Genomic DNA, 6191 nt, shown 5'->3' with positions numbered 1-6191 from the left:
ATGCCTCCGGCGGCACTGAAACAGCGTTCCGACATAACGCTGGCTGCCGCGCAAGCCAGCACCTCTATTGCGTACATTGCCAGTTCGTGCCAGGTGTCTAGCTTCGATACCCAATAGTTGAAGGGTGCAGATGGATTGTTCAACACAGCTACGCCATCTGACATGTAGTCCTTGACCATCTTCTCCAGGCGATCGGTGTTGGAGGTGGATCTGCACGCTTGCTGTTCTGTGGGCTGCTGCATGGGTGTCAGAAAATTTTCCCACTCCAAGCACACTGCCGATACCATTCCCTTTTGGGCACTAGCTGCGGCTTGTGTTGTTTGTTGCCCTCCTGGTCGTCCTGGGTTTGCGGAAGTCAATCTGTCGGCGTACAACTGGCTAGAGGAGGGGGAGGATGTCAATCTCCTCTCTAAAGTCTCCACAAGGGTCTGCTGGTATTCTTCCATTTTGACCTGTCTGACTCTTTCTTCAAGCAGTTTTGGAACATTGTGTTTGTACCGTGGATCCAGAAGGGTATAAACCCAGTAATTGGTGTTGTCCAGAATGCGCACAATGCGTGGGTCACGTTCAATGCAGTCTAGCATGAATTGAGCCATGTCTGCCAGAGTCCTGCCAGAATCCTCATCATCCTCTTGTGAGCGTTGTGATAGTTGTTGTGATGCATCATAGTCGTCACCTTCTTCCTGGTCTGCTTCTGCTGACCATTCGCGCTGAATTGTGGAAGTCCAACGTGCACCGCTCTGGCCCTCGTCAGTGGTGGCATGAAATTCCTGCTCCAACTCCAGCTGTTCCTCCTCCTCTTCTTCGTCATAGCTGCTAGGGCCAGCAGATGGCCTGATGTTGGTACCATCACGCTGATCGTTTTCTCCTTCAGATTCCCCCAGTTGCATCATGACAGCTGTTTCCTTGATTTTCAACATTGACTTCTTCAGTAAACAAAGCAGTGGTATGGTAATGCTGACTGAAGAGTTGTCACTGCTCACAAGCAACGTGGATTGCTCAAAATTTTGGAGGACTTGGCAGAGGTCCAACATGTTGGCCCAATCGGATCCACAGAAGCTTGGCAGCTGTCCGGATGCGCCTCGGTACTGCGCCGTCATGTACTGGACCACTGCACTCTTCTGCTCGCAAAAGCGGGCTAGCATGTGCAGCGTAGAATTCCAGCGCGTAGGGACATCACACAGCAAGCGATGGTGGGGGAGATTGAAGCGCTCCTGCATCTTGGCGAGTGCCCCCGAAGCAGTACTGGAATTTCTACAATGTTTGGCCACTCGTCGCACCTTCACCAACAGAAGATCGGCCACGCCTGGGTATGTCCTCAGGAACCGCTGAACTACTAGGTTCATCACGTGCGCCAGGCAAGGGATGTGTGTCAGCTTAGCCAACCTTAAAGCGCGAATGAGATTACTCCCATTATCACACACAACCATGCCCGGTTTCAGGTCCAGCGGTGCCAGCCACAAATCCGTCTGTTCCTTTATTCCCCTCCAAATTTCCTCCCCTGTGTGCTGCTTATCCCTAAGGCAGATCAGCTTCAGCAACACTTGCTGACGCATGCCAACAGCTGTGCTGCACTGCTTCCACGATCCTACTGCTGCTGGGTTAGCGTTTCCGGATGAGGTACAGCTTTGAGATGCGTTGGAGGAGAAGGAGTCAGAGAGGTAGGTGCTGCTGTTGTTATCCAGTGGGAGGGACGGCGGTGCAGCTGTTTGCGGCGTGGGCAACACCCGCGCCGTAGCAGGTGAGGAATCGCTGCCAGGCTCCACAAGGTTCACCCAGTGCGCGGTAAGGGAGATGTATCGACCCTGGCCGAACGCACTCGTCCAGGTGTCAGTGGTGAGGTGAACCTTGCAGGCAACGGCATTCTTCAAGCTTCGGGTTATTTTGCTGACCACGTGCTCATGCAACTCAGGCACTGCAGAGCGCGCAAAGTGGTAGCGGCTGGGAACCACGTAACGTGGGATGGCCACTGACATCATGCCCTTGAAGCTGTTTGTCTCCACCACTCGATATGGCAGCATTTCTCAGGCCAGAAGCTTGGCTATGCTGGCTGTTACTGCCACGGCCCGGGGGTCATTTGCTGGCAATTTCCTCTTGCGCTCAAGCAACTCCGAGACAGACAACTGAACCGTAGGGCTGCACACTGAACGGCTGTTGGTTGTTGTGTTTGATGACTGGGAGACCTCAAGAGCACTATTCCGGAAAGTGACAGTGTCAGCGTCGTCTGATGTTTGTGAATGTTGTTGTGAACCACGCAATGGCTGGGCTACTGCTGCTGCTGAGGAGGGTCTGGAGGTGAGTCTGGTGACCCCAAGGGAGGCAGTGTTTCTGCTGGTACCCTGTCCTGGCGGCCACAGAGTGGGATGTTTGGATACCATGTGGCGGGTCATGCTGGTGGTGGAGAGGTTGTTAATATGTTTCCCCCTGCTCAGGCGGGTCTTGCACACCTTGCAAATCACCATGGTGCCATCCTCACTGCAGTCTTCAAAGAAAGGCCAGACTTTGGAGCACCTGCCTTGCTGGCGATTTCTGTTTGCGCCTCTTTTTTGTCTCACTTGAACTTCCACGCTTGAGGTGCCTGAAATTTTGCGCCGCCTACCTTGTGGCACAAGTCGAACTCGTGCAGCAGTGGGTTCTTCAACAGACTCATCTGTGCTGCTGCTACGACGGCGATGTTCTCCTTCACATACAAAATCTGGGTCTCTGTCAACATTGTCCATACCCTCCTCCTCCTCTTCCATCTCCTCAAACTCGTCATATGTGATTGTGGGCCGCCGCCGTGGAGTAGAGCTCCCCACAACAACCTCTGCGCAGCACACTCCAACGTCGTCTTCAAGATCTTCTTGGCCGACCTCCTGCAATTGAAACCCCTCCTGCCCAACTTGCTCTGGGATTTGGGTTTCCGAGTCCTCCTCGGACTCGCCTTGCATTTCAGTGCGCAGTGCATTTCCCACAGTCAATGGATGTGAATCCGGGCACAAAATATCTGGCAGTTCCATTGACCTTTGAAAGGTGGAAGTTTGTTGGGCTGGGAATAGCTCATGCGAATACCCCATTGTGTCCTGAGGAAATTCTTCGGACTGGTTATTTGGCAGTTGTGTGCGTGGTGTCGCTGCCGGTTGTGTCTGCTTTGTGCCCACTGGCTCCTTGTTGTAACTGGCTGAGGACTCGGACCTCGTGCGTGATGTGCTGGTGCTGCTTAACCCACTGCTGGACGCTTGAGAGGTCATCCAATTAATTATCTGGTCCTGTTCTTTTGGATTTGTGAGGGTTGATTTCCTGGACAACATGGGCGGTATTGAGTGGGTTTTCTTCGGTGCTCCACTGTGGCCTGTACGTGAACCGTCAGGGGGAACACCTCTTCCCTTGCCCCTCCCTCTTTCACAGGATTTCTTCTTCATTTCACTTATCCGTAAAAGTGCACGCTGACTGGCAGCAGTACAGTGGCAGTACAGAAATGCTATACAGTGGTGGGTGAGCGGTGTACTACTATTCCCAGCAGCGACACAGAGCACAATGCTATACAGTGGTGGGTGAGCGGTGTACTACTATTCCCAGCAGCGACACAGAGCACAATGCTATACAGGGTGAGCAGTGTACTACTGTTCCCAGCAGACACACAGAGTGGCAGTAAACACAATGCTATATAGTGTGGGTGAGCGGTGTACTACTATTCCCAGCAGCGACACAGAGCACAATGCTATACAGGGTGAGCGGTGTACTACTGTTCCCAGCAGACACACAGAGTGGCAGTAAACACAATGCTATATAGTGTGGGTGAGCGGTGTACTACTATTCCCAGCAGCGACACAGAGCACAATGCTATACAGGGTGAGCGGTGTACTACTGTTCCCAGCAGACACACAGAGTGGCAGTAAACACAATGCTATATAGTGTGGCTGAGCGGTGTACTACTATTCCCAGCAGCAACACAGAGCACAATGCTATACAGGGTGAGCGGTGTACTACTGTTCCCAGCAGACACACAGAGTGGCAGTAAACACAATGCTATATAGTGTGGCTGAGCGGTGTACTACTATTCCCAGCAGCGACACAGAGCACAATGCTATACAGGGTGAGCGGTGTACTACTGTTCCCAGCAGACACACAGAGTGGCAGTAAACACAATGCTTTATAGTGTGGGTGAGCGGTGTACTACTATTCCCAGCAGCGACACAGAGCACAATGCTATACAGGGTGAGCGGTGTACTACTGTTCCCAGCAGACACACAGAGTGGCAGTAAACACAATGCTATATAGTGTGGGTGAGCGGTGTACTACTATTCCCAGCAGCGACACAGAGCACAATGCTATACAGGGTGAGCGGTGTACTACTGTTCCCAGCAGACACACAGAGTGGCAGTAAACACAATGCTATATAGTGTGTGTGAGCGGTGTACTACTATTCCCAGCAGCGACACAGAGCACAATGCTATACAGGGTGAGCGGTGTACTACTGTTCCCAGCAGACACACAGAGTGGCAGTAAACACAATGCTATATAGTGTGGCTGAGCGGTGTACTACTATTCCCAGCAGCGACACAGAGCACAATGCTATACAGGGTGAGCGGTGTACTACTGTTCCCAGCAGACACACAGAGTGGCAGTAAACACAATGCTATATAGTGTGGCTGAGCGGTGTACTACTATTCCCAGCAGCAACACAGAGCACAATGCTATACAGGGTGAGCGGTGTACTACTGTACAGACACACAGAGTGGCAGTAAACACAATGCTATATAGTGTGGGTGAGCGGTGTACTACTATTCCCAGCAGCGACACAGAGCACAATGCTATACAGGGTGAGCGGTGTACTACTGTTCCCAGCAGACACACAGAGTGGCAGTAAACACAATGCTATATAGTGTGGCTGAGCGGTGTACTACTATTCCCAGCAGCGACACAATGACCAGGGGACCTTGGCTAGCCTGGCTGGAGAGAGAACTACCCTGCCTGCCTACCCAAAGCTAAACCCACAGACAAATGGCAGAGAAATGACGTGGATCGGGTATTTATTTACCCGAACCACGTGACCCGTTCGGCCAATCAGAGCACGTTCGGGTCCGAACCACGTGACCCGTTCGGCCAATCACAGCGCTAGCCGAACGTTCGGGTAACGTTCGGCCATGCGCTCTTAGTTCGGCCATATGGCCGAACAGTTTGGCCGAACACCATCAGGTGTTCGGCCGAACTCTAACATCACCCGAACAGGGTGATGTTCTGCAGAACCCGAACAGTGGCGAACACTGTTCGCCCAACACTAGTCGTAGTACTATGAGTGGCCCAGGAGTCCTGGGCCACTCATAGTACTACGACAATGCCCAGGCTCATGTGGCGAAAGTAAGCAGACCATTCCTGGAGGATGAAGAAATTGATTAAGGAATTGATTCCATTCACTGACATAACCCCCCCTCCCCCCATCCCCCCCGCTTGTCTGACCTAAATCCAATAGAACCGGGCTTTCCATAAAGGGGCCCATTCACCTAACAATTTTCCCACTGATATACAGCAGATTGGATCACTGTGATCGAATCTGCTGTGAAATTGTTGCGCAGACGCTGACAGAACGATCGATTTACGCCTGAAATCAATCGTTCCTGTTGATTCCCGTTAAGCCGTCCATGCGAAAGATTTTGCTCGATCGCCGGCGGGTCGGGAGTGCGTCGATAGCGGTGTTCGAATGCCCGCCGACCGACGCAATACAGCGGCAATAAATTATCTGCTCCGGCTGGCACGAGTCCCCACTGTCACCGCTGTCTTCTTCTCCACTGGGTTCCGGACCGGCTGGCTTCACTTCCTGTCCCGGCAGGAAGTTTAAACAGTAGAGCGCCCTCTACTGCTTAAACTTCCCCGAACAGAAAGAAGTGAAGCCAGCCGGTCCGGAACCCAGCGGAGAAGAAGACATCGGTGACAGTGGGGACTCGCGCCGGCCGGAGCAGGTAATGTATGCGGGGGATTGTGATCGGTTTCATGCTGAAATCGATTCACAATCTGTTTGCAGTAAAGACAGCCATACGATCCCTCTCTGATCAGATTAGTTCAGAAAGGGATCTATCTGTTGGTCGATCTGATGGCAAATCGACCAGTGTATGGCCACCTTAAGGCACTATAGACACGTGTGTACAGGGCACCTTATGTGGGAGAGGCGGCCCCTCCTCATCAGATCACTGACCTCAGGAGCTTACAGTCTA

This window comes from Hyperolius riggenbachi, chromosome 10 (assembly GCF_040937935.1).
Source record: "Hyperolius riggenbachi isolate aHypRig1 chromosome 10, aHypRig1.pri, whole genome shotgun sequence".
Taxonomy (NCBI): domain Eukaryota; kingdom Metazoa; phylum Chordata; class Amphibia; order Anura; family Hyperoliidae; genus Hyperolius; species Hyperolius riggenbachi.
This window is presented reverse-complemented; position numbering follows the sequence as displayed.